We start from the raw sequence: 21,701 nt of genomic DNA, 5'->3' as shown, positions 1-21,701 counted from the left end.
TAAATACCGTTTATGAGTGGTGTGGAATAGTTACCCTCCCATAGAAATCATTTTCTTTAGAGTCAGCCTGATAGAAAACCCAGTAAGGTAAGGAGTACTGCTAGCTGTATCGAGTATTTTAAACCTCAGGGTAGCGATTTCTCTATGAATTTTCAATGTTTCTCACCAAAAGCGGAGGTTTGAGCCAAGAAAAAAAAAAATCCAAAATTGGTCGGGATTGGAGGGAGTCAGTGGTGGAAAATCGGTCGGGACCTGACTGGTTAAGAGGAACACTGAGAATTTTAGTACTTTTAGACAAAGGCATATTTTTAGCATTAAAGGTAATATAGGAATCAGGCAACATCTGGCAGTTAATAAATTGTATATATTTGGATTTCCTAGCATTAAACGAAACAATGGTATATTGTTCCCATTCAGTGAATGGGAATTTTTTTTTTTAGATAAGTCTTGATTTATGGAGATTGCTGTACCGAGTTGTGAGTTAGAGATATTAAACTTTGTGCATGGGTGTTTTTGTGTGAATGAACTGTGATGTGTTGAGTCATCTTCATATGAATGAATGGAATTATGGGTGACTGATAACATTAATATGAATTAGGAATAGGGTTGGTGCCAAAACTTATCCTTGTGGCATGCCTGCATTAATCAAGTGGAAATTGAAATATACACCATCTACTTTTACTCTTGTATTTTTTTCACTGATATATGATGAAATCAGTGGAACAAAAGATGATAGGCCCTAGTAAGAGAGTTTGGATGGCAGAGAACGGTGTCACACTGTCAACAACTTTAGAAATATGAAATGCTATTGCGTGGGTTTCCCCATGTTAGTCAATGGTTATTTCCATGTTAGTCAATTAACTGATGGATGGTATGAGTCAGAAGATTGATTTTATCAACAGTGGATCTTTCATGGCGAAAACCATGCTGTTTTGCACACACCAGACTAAGAGTGCACATTGGGTATGCATTCCCAAACAAAATATGAAGTATCCTCTGAATGTGTAAACTTTTTCTTGCAATTCTTCCTGTCAGTCTGTCTGCCTCTGTATGTGTGTGTGTGTGTGTGTGTTGTTACCTTACCTAATTGTTCTTACCTAATTGTATGTTTACTGGAATGAGTCAACCTTGTACTGTACGATGTATTAAACCATTTTATCATACATGTCCACTGATCAATTGTCGTATTTGGGAAACTGAATTTCCTTGCATCTATTTCGCCTCACTTTTTGTGTTGCTTTTTCCAGCGTCCCCTTGCCGATGCTTCCCCGTAGGTTATATACTCATTTATGCCTAGTTTCTCTTTCCCTGAGATGCATTTATATAACATAATCATGTCTCCTCTTTTATTTCTCTCCTGTAGTGTTGGTAGATGCAGTTTTTCTAGTCTTTCTTCGAACCTTAGATCTCTTTTGCTTGGTACCCATCTTGTACCTGCCCTTTATACTTTTTCAGTCTTATCGATGTGTTTTTTAGAGATGAGGATTCCAGACTATTGATGCATACTACAGGGTTGGTCTGATGAATGATGATATTTTCTTTCTCAGCATGTCTTCATTTACATATATGAATGCTATTCTCATATTAGCAGGCATTGTATACATGTTACATACCTTCTCACTAATGCAGTCAGCCGGAGATAGTCTTTTTTTTTTGTGTGTGTGTGTGTGTATGTGTGTGTGTTCGACTCTGGGCATAGGCTTCACAGCCTGCTATCAAGACCCAGCAGTCCTCCTACATACCATACACCTCTACATGTCACCACTTGTTATTGATAATCATTCCTAGGTCCTCCTCCCTTTCTGATTTGTGTAGGGTTGAACTGTATAACTAATAATCCCAGTCTGGTCTTTTTTCACTTTTACCAGACTTAATTACATGACTTTTGTCCACATTTAATTCCATTTGCAATTTAATGCTCCATTCATGAAGTTTATTTAATTCTTGATGCAGCTTTCTGCAAGAATCTGTGTAAGTAATTCTCCTTTGTATTTTTGGATCATTAGCAAACACATTTAGTTCCAATGTTACTCTGTCATTTATACATACTAAAAATATAACTGGTGGAACTCCGCTAGTCATTTCCCTCTATGATGAGTAATTTTCCCTTAGTACAGTTTTCATTTCCCTTTTTTCTGAGAAAATCCTGCATCCAACAGTACAATTTGCCTTGGATATCTCCTTGATGGTAGTGTCCATAAAAGTCTTTTGTGTGGTACTATGTCAAATGTCAAATGCTTTATTGAAATCTAGATAGATTCTGTCCACCCACCCTTCTCTTTTCTGTAATGTTTTTGTAACTTTCATAATAGCTAAATATATTAGTAACACATGATTTTGCCTTGCTAAAAACGAACTGCCTTTCTGTTATCATACTGTGTTCTACATGGTTTACCAAAACTTTTCTTAACAGCTTTTCCAGTATCTTACAACACTGATCAGTGATACTGGTCGGTAGTTGAGTGGATTCTGTCTATTCCCTTTCTTGAATAGGGGAACAATGTTTGCTTTCTTCCAAATACCTGTTAGTTTACCTTGACCTATGGATTCCTTGAATATTACATATAATAGTCTGCTTAACTCTTCTGCACATTCATGTAGCACCCATCCTGAAATTTCGTCAGGACCATTTGGTTTTCCATTATTTAGTTTACTTAACTCTTCATGTACTTCTTCTTCTGATATGTATATCTGGTAATACGTGTGGGCATGCATGTCCCATATCATCTTTTTCAAAATTATTTTCTTTTGTAAAAACTGATTGGAAGCTTTTATCCTGTGCTTCACAATTACTTTTCTCTTGTGTATTGATGATCCCCTCATCCGTAATGGACTGAATTTTATCAATAACTTTGGTTTTGCATCGGCTGTAGCTGTAAAATAGCATAGGTTGATCAGAATTTTTATTTACAATGTCATCCTCAAACTGTCTCTGAGCCTATCTCCTTATCTTTGTATAATAATTTCTTGCCAGTTTAATGTTGTTATATGCCCTCTCACTATCGTGTCATCTGTATCTGTTCCACAGCAAGTCTTTTTTTCTCCTGATTTTTTACATTCTCTATTAAACAATGTCTTATTTTCATTTCTGTTTCTTTGTGTTGAGGGATGTAACTTTGAACTCCTATTTTATAAAAATCACTGAATTTTCTATACATAATATTTAAATTTTGTCCTCTAAGCTCCTTTTCCCAATCTGTTTCTAAGATGTACTTCTTCAGGTCATGATAGTTGCCTTTTTAGTAGTTTAGAATTTTTTTTGTAACTCTCATTACTGGTAACGATATCATATATAATCTTGAGGCTGCAATTTAATACTGCATGGTCGCTTTGCCGAATGGACGGTGATACATTATCATGTCAGTATCATTTTCTTGCCTAGTAAATATAAGATCTAGTAACAATGGATCATCATGTCCTCTTTTTCTGGTGTATTCCTTTACATGCTGTGTTAAGAAAAACTCCTGCACAAGGAGTGTGTGTGTGTGTGTGTGTGTGTGTGTGTGCTAAGAAAGAGTAGAGAATGAGAAAGAATTTAGAGAGGAAAAAATGAGAAACAAAGGAAGTCTCATTTAATTAAAAGCAAGTTGGATCTTCTGAATTCTCCACACTCTGGCTTCGGCTTTCCTGTCATTCTCTGACTAAATATATCTGTGCTGTTTACTTATCCCCTAATTCAACTATCAAAAATTCTTCGACTATCTTACTTCTACGATGGAACACATTCTGTCCATTTCTCCTATCTCTGAAATCTCCATTCTTGGAGATTTCAATGTTCACCACCACCTTTGGCTCTCCTCTCCTTTCACGGATCCACCTGGTGAACAAGCCTACATCTTTTCTATCCTTAATGACCTAGAGCAGCTTGTACAGCACCCTACCCGTATCCCTGACCACCATGGAGAGAGCTCCAACATACTTGACCTCTTCCTCACAACTAATCCTTCTGCTTACTCTGTTAATCTTTTCTCTCCGTTGGGCTCCTCCGATCACAACCTTATTACCTTAACCTGTCCTATCACTCTGGTACGGCCTGTGGACCCTCCAGGGAAACGTTGTCTGTGGCATTTTGGAGCCGCAGACTGGGAGGCCCTCAGGCAGTACTTCTTTGATTTTCCCTGGAATGATTATTGCTTCCATGGCCGTGAGCCATCTGAGTGTGCCTTGCGCATTACAGAGGTTATTCTCTCGGGCATGGAAGCATACATTCCTTTCTCATATCCTTTAACCTACGCAAGAAAGCCTTGGTTTAATCACGCTTCTTCTAATGCTGTCCACAACAAGGAGAAGGCCTACAAAAGATACCGGAGCCAACCCACCCCTGAATCACATAATCTTTACGTTTCAGCCCGGAATCGTGCTAAGTCTGTTCTTCACTCTACTAAAAATAATTTCATCCATACTAAATGCTCTCAACTCTCCAACTCGAATTCTTCCCGCTCCTTCTGGCACCTTGCCAAAAATCTTTCTAACAACTTTACCTCATCATCCTTCCCTCCTCTTTTCTACTCTGATGGTTCTGTAGCTATTTCTTCTACTGATAAAGCAGATCTCTTCGCACAGACTTTCTCCTCCAATTCCACCTTAGACGATTCCAGTGCTCTTCCTCCATCACTTCCCCCCTCTGACTTCCTCATGGCTGACATTAAAATTTCTTCAGTTGATGTATTTTCTGCCATCACTGGCCTTAATACTAACAAGGCATATGGGCCTGATGGGGTCCCTCCTGTTGTTCTCAAGAACTGTGCTTCTGTGCTTACACCCTGCCTAGGCAAACTATTTCGCCTTTGTCTGTCAACTTGTACCTTTCCTTCTTGCTGGAAGTTTGCTCTCATTCAGCCAGTCCCAAAGAAGGGTGACCACTCCCAACCCTCTAACTATCATCCAATTGCTTTAATGTCCTGTATTTCAAAATTTTTCGAGTCAATTCTTAATAGAAAAATTTTAAGGCATCTTTCCTATCACAACCTTCTTTCCGATCGTCAGTATGAGTTCCGTCAGGGACGCTCCACTGGCGATCTTCTCACCTACCTTTCAGACTCCTGGTCATCCTCCTTTCCGGACTTTGGCGAAAGCTTTGCCATTGCACTTGACATCTCAAAGGCTTTCGATCGAGTCTGGCATAAATCTTTAATTTCCAAACTGCCCTCCTACGGTTTCTATCCTTCTATCTGTGCCTTCATCGCTAGCTTCCTTTCTGGTCGTTCTATAGCCGCTGTTGTAGACGGCCATCGTTCTTCTCCTAGATCTATCAACAGTGGTGTTCCTCAGGGCTCTGTCCTATCACCAACTCTCTTCCTTTTATTAATCAATGATCTTCTAAGCTGTACATCTAACCCTATCCACTCATACGCTGATGACTCCACCCTTCACCTTTCCATTCGGTTCCCGCAACGCCCATCTCAACAGTTACTTCAAGAAACAAGGGATGAGGCTATGGCACACCTAATGTCTGACTTGGCTCATATCTCTGACTGGGGTAAAAATAATATGGTTGTCTTTAATGCATCTAAGACTCAGTTCTTGCACCTATCAACCCGACAAAATCTTCCACAGGTATACCCACTAATGTTTAATAATATTCAGCTTAATCCTGCATCATCCTTGAACATGCTTAGGGTTTCATTTACTCGGGACTTATCTTGGAAAGATCATATTACATCTCTTGTAAAATCTGCTTCCAAGAGATTGGGTGTGCTAAGCTGACTCCGCTCTTTCTTTACCCCTGCACAATTGTTGACTCTATACAGGGGTTTTATCCGCCCCTGTGTGGAGTACAACTCTCATATGTGGGGAGGCTCCCCACATACAGCTCTTCTCAATAGGGTGGAGTCAAAGGCTTTTCGTCTCATTAACTCTCCTCCTCTTACTGACTCCCTTCAACCTCTGTCTCTTCGCCGCACTGTTGCATCTTTATCTCTTTTCTATCGCTACTTTAATGGTCACTGCTCCTCTGAACTGTCTGCTTGCATTCCTCCACCTCTACGACGGGCGCGTAGCACCCGTCTGGCAGCAAACTCTCATCCCTTTTCTGTCCAACTCTCTAATGCAAGAGTTAACCGTTACTCCCAGTCTTTCATTTATGCAACAGGTCAGCTCTGGAACTGTCTCCCTCTGTCTGTATTTCCTGCTGCCTATGATCTCCAGTCTTTCAAACGTAGTGTGTCCAGGCATCTCAAAATGATCGGATCTTGAATTTGGCTCTCTATTGTATTTTGTTTTTCTCTTGGAGGGAACTGTTACTGCGGGCTCATGGCCTTTGGTTCCTTCTTCCTCGCATAAAAAAAAAAAAAAAAAGGTATGAAAGCGGAAGAGAAAGCAGAAGAAAATGAATAACAATTCTTTGGAGAGAGAGAGAGAGAGAGAGAGAGAGAGAGAGAGAGAGAGAGACAGAGACAGACAGACAGAGACAGAGACAGACAGACAGACAGAGAATAATCTTTGCAAAATAGATGCAGAACAGTATGCATGAAAAACAATATATACCAGTAAAATACACAGATGAATAGCTAAACAAAAAAGCAGAATTAGTTGTTCATGGAAAGAATAAAGAAAAGTTGAATAAGTTATAAAAGTGTGCGAGATGAGAGGATGACACCGGGTTCAAGGTGTCATCACGTTCTGCCAGTCTGGAAAACTGTCTGGGAACTTGTTTGTCCTTTATTCCTTTCTGTACTTTTTTCCCGTGTCACCAACGCTTTCCTGCTTGTTTTCTTATTCATTTTTAGTTTTTCATATTTTTGCCTCTATTCTATTATCTTTACCATTATCCTCCATTTATACTCCTGTAATAGATTTTCTACTTACCTTTCATTTTTTTTTTTTTTTTTTTTTTTGTTCTGCACATCCGTCTACTATCACTTAATTTTCATCAGTTACTTCTAGGTTATTAATTTTTATCAGGATATTTTGCCTTCCAGTCCTTTTTAAGCATTTTTATGTCATTCTAGCTCCTCCGGCCCGTCTTCGAGCTTAGTTAATATTCTTCCATTTCTTAGTTTTCCTCCTTGCTTTCGCAACTCCTTTTTTTCCTTTCGTTTATATGGTAAAGTTGGTAATGTGAAGGTGGATGGAATAGTTGGTGAGTGGGGTGTGCCTGCTGAGATAGATGAGAATGGGTGTGCGTTAGTGGACATTTGTGCTTGGAGGGGGTTGGTGATAGCCAATACCCTCTTCAGGCATAAAATGATCCACAGGTATACATGGCGAGTGATGAGAAGGGTGGGTGGTGAACTAAATGAAAGGAAGGCAATGATTGATTATGTGTGTGTGGATGAAAGGATGCGAAGATGTGTAAAGGATGCAAGAGTGTATAGAGGTTGGGGGAGTGGACTTTCTGACCACTACTTGGTGGTGGCCAGAATTAGGATGCAAGTAAGATGGAGGAATAGAAGAAGGGAAAGACGAGAGGAAGGAGTAGTTGCAAGGAGAGTGAAAAGGTTACAAGAGGATGAGAAAAAGGCAGAGTATAAGAGAGAAGTGGAGGAACGATTGGGCAAATATGAACTGGAGCAGATGGGAGACGTGGAAGGTGTGTGTAAGATATTTACAGAAGAAATATGTGCAGCATGTGATGTGGTGTGTGGAAGGAAAAGAAGACGGAGGGGGGTGCAAGGAACAGCGTGGTGGACTGAAGATGTGAAACAGGCTGTGGCACAAAAGAAGAAAGCATACAATGAATGGATGAGAAATAGGGGCATGGAAGAAGTTGAGAGGCGGAAGAGAGAGTTATATGTGGAAAGGAAGAGAGAGGTGAAAAGATTAGTAAGAGAGAGTAAGAAGAGAGTGGATGAGGAATTTGGAAGGAATTTGAGTGTAAAGTGGAGGGACTGTAAGAAAATGTTCTGGAGAGAAGTGAAAAGAGTACGACAGGGTGGAAGTGAAGTTAGCAGGGGAGTGAAAGATAAAAATGGTAGATTACTAGTGGAGAAGGGAGAAAAAGTGAGCAGATGGAGAGAACACTTTAAGGAATTGTTGAACGTAGAGGATGGAAGTAATGCGAGTATAAGTGGCTGGGGAATGGCTAGGAGAAGGAGGGACGTGAGAAGACAGGAAGAAATCAGTAGGATAGAAGTTGTGGAAGCAGTGAAGAAAGTTAAATCGGGGAAAGCCCCAGGAATTGATGGAGTGTGTGGTGAAATGCTGAAGCATGGGGGAGAGATAGTAGTAGAATGGATGTGGAAGATGTGCAGATTGGCCTGGGAGGAAGGTAGAGTCCCGGAGGATTGGAAGTCAGGTATAATTATTCGCTTGTACAAAAGAAAAGGGGAAAAAGAAGTGTGTGGTAATCATAGGGGCATTTGTCTTCTTAGTATAATAGGAAAAGTGTATGGTAGGATACTTATAGACAGAGTTAGAGAGAGAACAGAGAAATTAGTTGGACAAGAACAGGGAGGCTTTAGGAAGGGAAGAGGTTGTGTAGATCAGATATTCATTCTTAGATCTTTAGTGGAAAAGTTTCTAGAGAAGGGAAAGAAGTTGTATGCGGCTTTCATGGATTTGGAGAAAGCATATGACAGGGTGGATAGACAAGGATTGTGGAAAGTGTTAAGAATATATGGAGTAGATGGGAAGTTGTTGAATGCTGTGAAGAGTATGTACGATGGTGCGAAGGCTGCAGTGCATGTGGATGGTGAACTAAGTGAATTTTTCTCTTTGAAAGTTGGTTTGAAACAGGGATGTGTCATGTCTCCATGGTTGTTCAATCTGTACATGGATGGTGTAATAAAAGAGGTACAAGGTAAGGTAGTGGATGTTGGAGTGGCCCTGGTGAGAGAGGATAGTGTTTGGAAACTCCCTGTACTGTTGTTTGCAGATGATACTGTGTTGTTGAGTAAAGACGAAGGGGAGCTGCAAGGCTTGGTGGATGAGTTTGAGAGAGTGTGTAAGAAACGGAACCTAAAGGTGAATGTAGGGAAGAGTAAAGTGATGGTCTTTGAGAGAGGTGAAGTTAGTGAATGTACAGCGAGGTTGGATGGTGAGGAATTGGAAAATGTGAGTACGTTTAAGTATTTGGGTAGTGTGAAGAGTAAGGATGGAGGTTTGGAGGGTGAAGTGCTTGAAAGGGTACAGCAGGGAAGAAAGGTTGCTGGTTCCTTGAAGGCAGTGATAAGAAACAGGGAAGTGAGCATGGAAGTGAAAAAGTTACTACATGACAGTATTGTGATACCAACTCTAACGTACGGAAGTGAAGCTTGGACATTGTTGGAAAGACACAAGTCAAGAGTGAGAGCAGTGGAAATGAGTTATTTAAGAGGAGCCTGTGGAGTCACATGGAGAGACAGGCTGACGAATGAGGATGTAAAGGAGCGTTGTGGTGTGGATGTGGATGTGATTGGAAGCGTTATGAGGAACACACTGAGGTGGTTTGGCCATGTGGAGCGGATGGAGGGTGAAAGACTGACGAAGAGAGTGTATGTGAGTGAGGTGGAGGGGGGAAGAGGGAGGGGGAGGCCGAGGATGAGATGGAGGGATGGGGTGGAGAGGTATATGAGAGAGGGGGATGTGAGTTGGGAGCAGGGCAGTGAAATGGCGGGGGACAGGGCGACTTGGAGGCGATTTGTTTGTGGCCACCCCAAACGGGATTGAGGCGTCTGGGAATAGATAGATAGATACATAGTTTTTATTATATATATTTTTCATTTTCATCCTTTCCATTTCCCCATCTCCAGTTCTTTAGCATCATTTCCCAATTCCATCCTCCCTTTTCTGTATATATATATATATATATATATATATATATATATATATATATATATATATATATATATATATATATATATATATATATATATATATATATGGAGCGTTTGTGGTACAGTGGTAAAGGGTGGGTTTTCGTACACTGAAGAACGAGAGTTCGCGCCACGCCAGGGTAATAAACTTTGGGAGCATTCTTTATGCCACATATTCCATTGCCGGACATAAGGGGTGCTGTGGTTGAACCAGTGTTGCATACTGTAACGCTTGCACCCAGTCGGTTTGAGCGGGCCGATTACACTTGGTTCACAGACTACGCACACTTCCAAAGCCACTCTAACACTACAGTTACACTTAAAAGCACTTCTCACCCAACATACAATCTCTACCAGACACATTAAGCCACTTGGTAGAGATACATTGGCTGTATCGTCCCTGGGGATTGGTCGGGCCTGCAGTGGACACTCAAACGGCTTATGAGCTGAGATTATATATATATATATATATATATATATATATATATATATATATATATATATATATATATATATATATATATATATATATATATATATATATATATATATATATATATATATATATATATATATATATATATATATATATATATATATATATATATATATATATATATAATGACAGAAAGGGGAAAAAGAAGTGTGTGGTAATCATAGGGGCATTTGACTTCTAAGTGTAATAGGAAAAGTATTCGGTAGGATACTTATTGACAGAGTTAAGGAAATAACAGAGGAACAGGGGGGTTTTAGGAAGGGAAGAAGTTGTGTAGATCATATATTCATTCTTAGATCCTTTGCGGAAAAGTTTCTAGAGAAGGGAAAGAAGTTGTATGCGGCCTTCATGGATTTGGAGAAAGCATATGGCAGGGTGGATAGACAAGGATTGTGGAAAGTATTAAGAATTTATGGAGCAGATGGGAAGTTATTGAAAGCTGTGAAGGGTATGTACGAGGGTGCTAAGGCTGCAGTGCGTGTGGATAGTGAACTGAGTGAGTTTTTCTCTTTGAAGGTTGGGTTGAAACAGTGATGTGTCACGTCTCCATGGTTGTTCAGTCTGTATATGGATGGGGTTATAGAAGAGATACAAGGTAAGGCAGTGGATGTTGGATTGGCCCTAATGAGAGAGGGCAGTGTTTAGAAACTCCCTGTACTGTTGTTTGCAGATGATACTGTGTTGTTTAGTGAAGACGAAGGGGAGCTGCAAGGTTTGGTGGATGAGTTTGGGAGAGTGTGTAAGAAACGGAATCTAAAGGTGAATGTAGGGAAGAGTAAAGTTATGGTCTTCGAGAGAGGTGAAGTTAGTGAATTTACAGTGAGGCTGGATGATGAGGAAATGGAAAATGTGAGTAAGTTTAAGTACTTGGGTAGTGTGAAGAGTAAGGAGGGAAGTTTAGAGGGTGAAGTGCTTGAAAGGGCTCAACAAGGAAGAAAGGTTGCTGGTTCCTTGAAGGCAGTGATAAGAAACAGGGAAGTGAGCATGGAAGTGAAAAAGTTATTACATGACAGTATTGCGATACCAACTCAAACGTATGGAAGTGAAGCTTAGACGTTCTTGGAGGGACACAAGTCAAGAATTAGAGCAGTGGTAATGAGTTATTTGAGAGGAGCCTGTGGAGTCACATGGAGAGACAGACTGACTAATGAGGATGTGAAGGAGCGTTGTGGTGTGGATGTGGATGTGATAGGAAGCGTTAGGAGAAACACACTGAGGTGGTTTGGCCATGTGGAGAGGATGGAGAGTGAGAGACTGACGAGGAGTGTGTAGTGAGGTGGAAGTGGAGAGAGTGAGGGGATGGCCAAGGATGAGATGGAGGGATCAAGAGGAGAGGTATATGAGAGAGGGGGGTGTGAACTGGGAGCAGGGCAGCGAAATGGTGGGGGACAGGGTGACGTGCAGGCGATTTGTTTGTGGCCACCCCGCATAAGGGATTAAGGCGTCTGGCAATAATATATATATATATATATATATATATATATATATATATATATATATATATATATATATATATATATATATTTTGCTTCACGTTTTCCATTTTATTTCATCTTATGTTACACCTCGTTTTAATATTTTATCCTTATCTCTTTTTGGCTTCCATTACTTTCTCACTTTCCCAAGTCTCCTCTTTTTTTCTGATTTTTACTGTCTCTCTCCCTTTTTCAATTTCTGTTGCCATCACTTCCTCCTGGTCCTCCATTTTAATTATCGGTTTCTTCTAGTTATATCTCCACTTTCGTCCTCTCGCATTGCCTTAAATTTCTTTCTAATTCTGCGTTAGATCCTTTGTTTTGACTCTCTTACCCAAGTTTGTTATGCGCTTAGGTTTGAGTGAGAAACAGTGTGAGTAAGGGAGAGAAAAGGAAAATAGTAATAAATCAGAGGAACACAAAAGAATGATTCTAAAGAGGTGACAATAAATAGCTGGAGGGGGGGAGGGTCAGTATTAACTCAGGCTCCGGTGGGATCATTAACGAGATGATCTTGTTGCACGAACCACAGGACACCCAGTTTTGGAACCAAATGGTTCAATGGGTTTAGTTGGGTACTTCGGCATGCTCTCTCTCTCTCTCTCTCTCTCTCTCTCTCTCTCTCCCTCTCTCTCTCTCTTTCGCGTGCGCGTGTTATTTACTAATCACGTTTCACGCTACGTTTCAGATGTGGTACATCTCTTGCTTTGGTGCATAATTCTAGTCATGTTTCCATATTCACACCTTTTTTTCCTCCTTTTGTCTGTTGCTTTGACTTCATGTTTGCTTATATCCGAACCTCTTTGTATCTTTCTCCCTAATTTTGGCTCATCTCTTCTTTTAAATCTATTTTTTCACTTTTATCTTTCCTTCTGCACATCCTCCTGCTGCGTCTTAAGTTCCTCTCCCTCCTTTTCTCGCCCTTCTTCTGTCTTTTCTGCTTCCCTGTTTCTCAGTCGTAGCACCCACCGTGAGTTTTTATGATAGCCACTTCACAAGGGACTGTCTCAGCTGGCTGAAACGTGAAGATGTACGCAGGACAAAGGTGAAATGTATGCAATGACGTTCAACATTTCCGTTCAATGGTCGTTTCACTAGCGAAAGTGACAGCGTCCTGTTTCTTGGAGACCATGAAGACTTCCGTTTTCATTTTGATGGAGACTAGCAAGCCATCTTTTTTTAGAAGGAAAAGGGTATATTTGATAGACGGTGAAAAATCATCTGTTATGGATGGTACATGAACTACTATTGATGTTGGTGTGAGTGTTGCATCTAAGTATGTACAATATAACATCAGATTTCTTTCCTCGAACAAAGGCTTCAAACCATGTTTATGCATGCCTTGACTAATTATTTGACGAAGAATGCGGAGTGGGAGTAAATTAATGGTGATCTTCCGTTACCGGCATTAGCAATTTCTTTTATGAGAGACTGATAATTAGCTCTCCTATTGTCAAACTGTAGTTTTATTATGTCAGTATGTTCCATGATCACTGAGAGGTGTTGGAAGAGTATTATTGCCTTCTAGTACATTTACTTTCTCCGCAATTTCTTGAGTTGATTTTTCTACCTTCCATAGGCTTTTTCAATCGTCATCATTAAAGTGTTCAGGGTACCATCTAGCTTATGTTTATGTGTAAGAATTTGTGCAATTTTGTTAAACTGTCGTTTATTTCCTCAAGATCATTTTCTGTAGCCAAACAAAAATGGTTACCTAGAATCGCACCACCTAGATCGAGCAAACCCAGTTCGTTACGTGTACTTGTGATGTTTCTTTCCCCACGCGTGTTACACCCACCTGATGGAATGTCCTGGATCGTGGTGAGCATAATGTTCTTAGCCTGTTCTAGCTTCCAGTCAGCTAACTTTATAAATTCAGCCAATTCCGGTGTAGGATGATCATGAGAGGTTGCGCGTCTTAATGCTACTTCTAAATTTTAAGTTATCCGATATTTTCTGCAACATGACCAATAGGTTGTCCAGTGCGTCCAAACTAATTTTGGTACTCACTGTGTCCTGCAAAATAACCGTAGAGGCGGTCGGTGCAATCAGGCATGCTTGCCTGACTACATGTTGAGGGTGTAAGTGAGAAGATCTTAACTATCGTGAATAGGAGGATCCATGGAATAATTCGCCTCATCTTTACCTACCGGAAGAATATTCGATAGGTAATCCACTGCGGTTAGCAAGTCATGCTAAGGATTGTGATAATGATGATGAACACTTCAATTACCTCGACCTCTTAAACGTATTACCTATAAAATGAGTTTAAATCATTACCTACGTCCTGTAAATGCCTTGTTATGGTAAAAGCTTTATTAGTTGCAGTAATGTTTGTCTGTCTGGCATGAGACTGCAATTTATTCTGATATATGTTAATTTCTGCAGGTTTATTTTCATCGTATGTACTAGGCTTTTCGGTCATATCCGAATTTTATCATTGCAATCCAGATTTCTTGAGACCTATTTAATGATCAATATGAATTTGTTTTTCTTCGTCACTCGATTGTGATTTAATCACTACCTTCTTTGCTGTTCTCTTAAGGAATCTGTATGAGCCTTCAAACGTCGGTGACAGTTTATTGTCTCTAATGTGAATGATTCCATAGACAGTGTCACATCTGCTGATATTTGATTCTTTTGCCTTCTTCTTAAATTATTCCTTCATTTCTTCCTTAGACATTGTTAATTGTTTCTTATATTTTGTATGTATTTCTTGGAATTCTCATAAGTGATGTTTAGATAATCACCGCAATCGAGTATTGGAATTTATCTTCCAGGATCTCGTATGGGAGACGTTTGTCTGTCACGTAAATGATGAGATGTGGTGTGTCTCCTATAGACTTGTTAATTGCACAATTAACTGATGCTTCAACTCTGGGAATCCAATCATCCCAGTTTGCTTTATTTCAATTAAGAATGTGATGTAGTACATCTAAAACTTTATAATTCTGTCTCTCCACCAGTGCATTGGAAGTTGGATGGTAGGCCTTTCCTCTAACTTTCGCTCTTGTTGAGCACGACCTCTCCTTCTCTAAAACTCACCTTCTTTTTCTAACGGAGACTCAGCTGTCTGAGGCAACTGACAGCAAACCCTTTTCTATATCCTCCTACTTTCTCTATACTCATTTCAAAGCCAAAGATGGCTGTTGTGTATATATACGCAACGACTTATCTTGCTCTCGTGTTCCTGAACTCGATTCTTCTGAATTCTCTACACTCTGGCTTCGGCTTTCCTGTCATTCCCTGACTAAATATATCTGTGCTGTTTACTTATCCCCTAATTCTACTAACTATCAAAAATTCTTCGACTATCTTACTTCTACGATGGAACACATTCTGTCCATTTCTACTTTCTCTGATATCTCCATTCTAGGAGATTTCAATGTTCACCACCACCTTTGGCTCTCCTCTCCTTTCACGGATCCACCTGGTGAACAAGCCTACATCTTTTCTATCCTTAATGACCTAGAGCAGCTTGTAGAGCACCCTACCCGTATCCCTGACCGCCTTGGAGAGAGCTCCAATATACTTGACCTCTTCCTCACAACTAATCCTTCTGCTTACTCTGTTAATCTTTTCTCTCTGTTGGGCTCCTCCAATCACAACCTTATTACCTTAACCTGTCCTATCACTCTGGTACGGCCTATGGACCCTCCAGGGAAACGTCGTCTGTGGCATTTTGGAGCCGCGCACTTCTAGGCCCTCAGGCAGTATTTCTTTGATTTTCCCTGAAATGATTATTGCTTCCATGGCCGGGAGCCATCTGAGTGTGCATTGTGCATTACGGAGGTTATTCTCTCGGGCATGGAAGCATACATTCCTTTCTCATATCCTTTGACTAACGCAAGAAAGACTTTGTTTAATCACGCTTGATCTAATGCTGTCCGCAACAAGGAGAGGGCCTACAAAAGGTACCGGAGCCAACCCACCCCTGAATCACATCATCTTTACATTTCTGCCTGGAATCGTGCTAAGTCTGTTCTTTGCTCTACTAAAAATAATTTCATCCATACTAAATGCTCTCAACTCTCCAACTCGAATTCTTCCCGCTCCTTTTGGCACCTTGCCAAAAATCTTTCTAACAACTTTACCTCATCATCCTTCCCTCCTCTTTTCTACTCTGATGGTTCTGTAGCTATTTCTTCTACTGATAAAGCAGATCTCTTCGCACAGACTTTCTCCTCCAATTCCACCTTAGACGATCCCGGTGCTGTTCCTCCATCACTTCCCCCCTCTGACTTCCTCATGGCTGACATTAAAATTTTTTCAGTTGATGTATTTTCTGCCATCACTGGCCTCAGTACTCACAAGGCATATGGGCCTGATGGGGTTCCTCTTGTTGTTCTCAAGAACTGTGCTTCTGTGCTTACACCCTGCCTAGGCAAACTCTTTGGCCTTTGTCTGTCAACTTGTACCTTTTTCTTCTTGCTGGAAGTTTGCTCTCATTCAGCCAGTCCCAAAGAAGGGTGACCACTCCCAACCCTCCAACTATCGTCCAATTGCTTTAACGCCCTGTAATTCAAAATTTTTCGAGTCAATTCTCAATAGAAAAATTTTAAGGCATCTTTCCTATCACAACCTTCTTTCCGATCGTCAGTACGGGTTCCGTCAGGGACGCTCCACTGGCGATCTTCTCACCTACCTTTCAGAGTCTGGCATAAATCTTTAATTTCCAAACTGCCTTCCTACGGTTTCTATCCTTCTATCTGTGCCTTCGTCGCTAGCTTCCTTTCTGGTCGTTCTATAGCCGCTGTTGTAGACGGCCATTGTTCTTCTCCTAGATCTATCAACAGTGGTGTTCCTCAGGGCTCTGTCCTATCACTAACTCTCTTCCTTTTATTCATCAATGATCTTCTAAGCTGTACATCTAACCCTATCCACTCATATGCTGATGACTCCACCCTTCACCTTTCCATTCGGTTCCCGCAACGCCCATCTCAACAGTTACTTCAAGAAACAAGGGATGAGGCTATGGCACACCTAATGTCTGACTTGGCTCGTATCTCTGACTGGGGTAAAAATAATGTGGTTGTTTTTAATGCATCTAAGACTCAGTTCTTACACCTATCAACCCGACAAAATCTTCCACAGGTATACCCACTAATCTTTAATAATATTCAGCTTAATCCTGCATCATCCTTGAACATGCTTGGGGTTTCATTTACTCGGAACTTATCTTGGAAAGATCATATTACATCTCTCGTAAAATCTGCTTCCAAGAGATTGGGTGTGCTAAGCCGACTCCGCTCTTTCTTTACCCCTGCACAATTGTTTGTTTTTGTTTTTTTGTTTTTTAAATAACAGAACGGAGGAAGGAAAAACAAATGGGGAAAAAAAAATAATCCATACACCAGATTACTGGTGTCCTCTGTTCATAAAATCTGTAACAGTTAGACTTGAACAGTTGTGGGTTGAAGTTTGGAGGAAAACAACTCTGGGGAAGCGAGTTCCAGAGAGATGCAGTTCGAGGAATGAAAGAATTCTGATAGGCAGAAGTTCTGCAATATGGTTGAGTGACATTCCAGTCATGAGCGCTACCAGATGCCCGTGTTGCACGAGGGAAGGCATGGAGAGGTGGTACCATGGACGCAACTTCGTCTGAGCATTTGCCAAAAAAATATCTGTAAAATAATGCAAGGGAGGCAACATTCCGTCTTACTTGCAGGGGAGGTAGTTTATATGTAATGGCAGGGTTGTTAATGATTCTAACAGCTTTATTCTGAATTTTGTCTAGTTGTCTTAATGCAACCTCTCCACAACCATTCCACAAGCGTGAGCAATATTCAAGCTGAGAGCGCACATGACTCTTATAAATTTTAGCTAACTGCTCATCGGCGAAAAAGTTACGGACTCTGTACAATAATCCAACTTTCTTTGAGGCGGTTTTAGCAAGTGATCTGACATGAGAGGTCCAGCTGAGGGCACTGTTAAGTGAGACACCAAGAATTTCAGTACTTTTGGAGGTGGGAATATTAGTAGCACTGAAGGTAATGTACGAATCTGGCAATATCTGTCTATTAGTAAACTGTATATATTTAGTTTTACTAGCATTAAAAGAGACAAGGTTGTTTTGTCCCCATTCACTGATTGCAGTTAGATCTTGATTTATGGAGATGGCTGTGCTGAGTTGAGAGACAGAGATATTAGACTTTGTAAATGGATGTCTGAGTGTGAATGAACTATGTAGTGTTGAGTCATCTGCATATGAGTGAACGGGATTGTGAGTGACAGATAAGAGATCATTAATATGAACCAGAAATTGGGTTGGCGCCAGAACTGATCCCTGCGGCACGCCGGCGTTAATTGAGTGGAAATTCGAATATACATCATCTACTTTTACTCTTATTTTCCTGTCACTAAGATAAGAAGAAAGCATAGGAACCAAAAGCCGTTAGTCAATAGCAAGGGAGTTTGGACAGCAGGGAATGGTGCCATACTCTGTCAAAAGCTTTAAAGATATCAAGAGCTACTGCATGAGTTTCTCCAAAAAGATCAATTGATTGATGGATGGTATGAGTTAAGAGATTGAGTATGTCAATGGTGGATCTTTCGTGGCGAAAACCGTATTGTCTATCACTAATTAAGTTGTTGGATTCAAGATGTTTAACAATATGCTTATTAATTAAAGTTTCAAATACCTTACAAAGAGAAGATGTGACAGCTATTGGTCTGTAATTGGAGGGGTCAGACGAACTTCCTTTCTTCGGAACTGGGTGGATATTGGCTTCTTTCCATGAATTTGGGAATAAAGAAGTATGTATGCATAGTCTGAATAATTTGGCTAGGACAGAGGCAAGTTCAGGGGAACACTTTTTCAAAACAATTGGCGGAATTCCATCTGGGCCTGGAGCTTTGTTGGTAGGTAAATTGTCTAGGATGGATTTTACGAATCTTGTCTGTATTTTAAGTGGGACAATTTCGGGAGAATCAAGTTCCAGTACTGAGACATTCTGGCTGGTATCATCTATGGTAGAGTTTCTTGCAAAGGTACTAGCAAAGATATCTGCTTTCCCACGTGGGTCATTTGTAATATTGCCATCTGAAGATTTTAGTGGGGGAATGGAAGATGACTTGTTAAAGTTATTATTGAAAGAATTAAGAGTTGACCAGAATATTCTATTGTCATTAGGGTTGTTAAGTAGTTTTGATGCTTGCTTTTGAAGAAAGTTTGATTTAGATAGATTTAATACAGCTTTTGCATGATTTCTAGCAATTTTAAATTGGGAGAGTGATTCAGATGTTTTTGATTTTAAGTAAGAGTTATATGCTAATTACTTTTGGGCTGTTGCTCTGGCACAATTGCCATCAAACCATTTTGGAGAGTTTGATCTTTTAGTGAATTGTTGACTTGGTATGAATAAATCCATACCAGCTAGTATTAAGTTGCAAATGTGGGACTGGGTAGAATTGGGATCACTAGAGAAGAAAGACTGCCATGGAACATCAGCAAGATAATTCCTAAAACCATCCCAGTCTGCCCTGTCAAAGTGCCATCGGGTCACCCTGACAGGTTCGGAATGGGGAGGTGTAAGAGGGTTAACTAATGAGGCTTTGATGAGATTGTGGTCAGAGGATCCAAGTGGTTACAGTACCTCTATCCTGTATTGATCTGGATTATTTGTCAAGAATAAATCCAAGAGATGGGCATTATGGTCAGGATTATCAGGTATTCTGGTTGGTTGCTTTACCAACTGGGTGAGATTAAACTATTCCGTAAACAGCTCGCATTCTAGACTCTATACAGGGGTTTTATCCGCCCCTGTGTGGAGTACAACTCTCATGTGTGGGGAGGCTCCCCACATACAGCTCTTCTCAATAGGGTGGAGTCAAAGGCTTTTCGTCTCATTAACTCTCCTCCTCTTACTGACTCCCTTCAACCTCTGTCTCTTTGCTGCACTGTTGCATCTTTATCTCTTTTCTATCGCTACTTTAATGGTCACTGCTCCTCTGAACTGTCTGCTTGCATTCCTCCAACTCTACGACGGGCGCGTAGCACCCGTCTGGCAGCAAACTCTCATCCCTTCTCTGTCCAACTCTCTAATGCAGGAGTTAACCGTTACTCCCAGTCTTTCATTTATGCAACAGGTCAGCTCTGGAACTGTCTCCCTCTGTCTATATTTCCTGCTGCCTATGATCGCCAGTCTTTCAAACGCAGTGTGTTCAGGCATCTCAAAATGATCGGATCTTGAATCTGACTCTCTATTGTATTTTGTTTTTCTCTTGGAGGGAACAGTTACTGCGGGCTCATGGCCTTTGGTTCCTTCTTCCTCGCATTAAAAAAAAATAACCTTCTTTATATTGTAGGGTTTACTTATTTCAAGATTTCCGAGCTAAATTCACCATCATCATCACTTATTAGGACCTTTGGTGTGGTGAACCTACAGATAACAAGATCAGCGATTACCTGCGTGACTGTTTCTGCTGTTTTATCCTTAACTGGAATTAAAATCACATAACATGAGAGGAGATCAGCAGCAACTAAAAGGTACTGGTTGTGACTGGTAGTTAAGGGTAGCTTGTGCAAATCAACCACGACAACATCCCACGGTTGGTTAGGCATTGGATATTTCCCTATAGACACAGGTGTTAACGTGTAACCTTTGAATCTTGCACATGACTCGCATCTGTCAATGTGATCGTGTTTGTCTTTGCATAAAGATGGCCAATAATATATCATTCAGGCCTGCCTTACTGTCCTATCTTTGCCAAGATGCCCTACATGTGTGCCATCAATGTATTATCATTGTACTAGGAATAGCTAACTGCCTAATATTTCTTCATGATTTGGCTGTCCTGGATTTATGTAAGGTGTTGTTTGCAACTGCGAATTGTTTAAGGGGTACAATACATGTAACTTGGGTAGCTGTATCTCGTCCCCTGATTCAAGATAATATATTACTTTAGACCATACCGGGTCCTGTCTTTGTGCCTGTGAGATTTTTCCCTGAGTGGGGATTGTTTCACCATTGATGGATGGTGATTCCCTTCGACTTATTGTGGTAATGACATTGGCTAACAGATTTCGTGATAGGGCATCCGCCGATAAGTTTACCTTACCTTTTATGTAGTGAATATTTACATTGTAATTATTGATTGCACATTTCCATTATGCTTTCCCAGAGAGATTTTCTTGGAACTTGCCCAAGAGGGGCTTATGATCTGTATATAGGTGAATTTCATAGTCATATATTACATCACTAAATTTTTTTAGTACAAATATTCCTGCTAAGTCTGTAGTACAATATTTTCTCTCTGCTCCTTTCGTTTGTCTACTTACAACATTAATACAATTGGTTGGTATTTTCCACATATATCTTCTTGCATCAATACAGCACCTAAGCTTTTGAGGGAGGCATCTGTGCAAATTATGAATGGTTTATTATAATTTGGATATGCCAAGCAAGGTGCACATGTTAGCTTATCCTTTAAATCATTAATATTACTGAGCAATTCTGACATCTAGACTCTCCATTTTACCCACTAAGAACCACCGTACGATTCTCAGCCTCACACATAAGTACTTCCAACCATTACCTAGGATGAACTTATATATATATATATATATATATATATATATATATATATATATATATATATATATATATATATATATATATATATATATATATATATATATATATATATATATGCGTACACTCATTAAGTTGACTTCACCCAGGTTTGAAATCATGTAACTGATAAATCAAACAATAGACCCTTAGCAAGAATACAGTACGATTATGTTAAACCATTATTATGTTTACAGCCCAGCTCCAGTCAGTTTTTAATTTTCTCTGTCATATTTGCCAAAATTACTATTAGCCAGGCATAGAGTGCAAACCAGGATTGCTAACCTGGAATCGGTGTTTAAGAATTGTTCTAAACAAGTGAGACAAATTGAGTAAGTATTGTATATAGTGCATATATATTTTATATAAAGTAACAAAATATGGGTTACGTATAGCATAGTCTTACTTTAATATATATATATAT

The sequence above is a fragment of the Coenobita brevimanus genome, chromosome 38 (genome assembly GCF_032717465.1).
Source record: "Coenobita brevimanus isolate Jiangsu-jjx chromosome 38, ASM3271746v2, whole genome shotgun sequence".
Lineage (NCBI taxonomy): Eukaryota > Metazoa > Arthropoda > Malacostraca > Decapoda > Coenobitidae > Coenobita > Coenobita brevimanus.
This window is presented reverse-complemented; position numbering follows the sequence as displayed.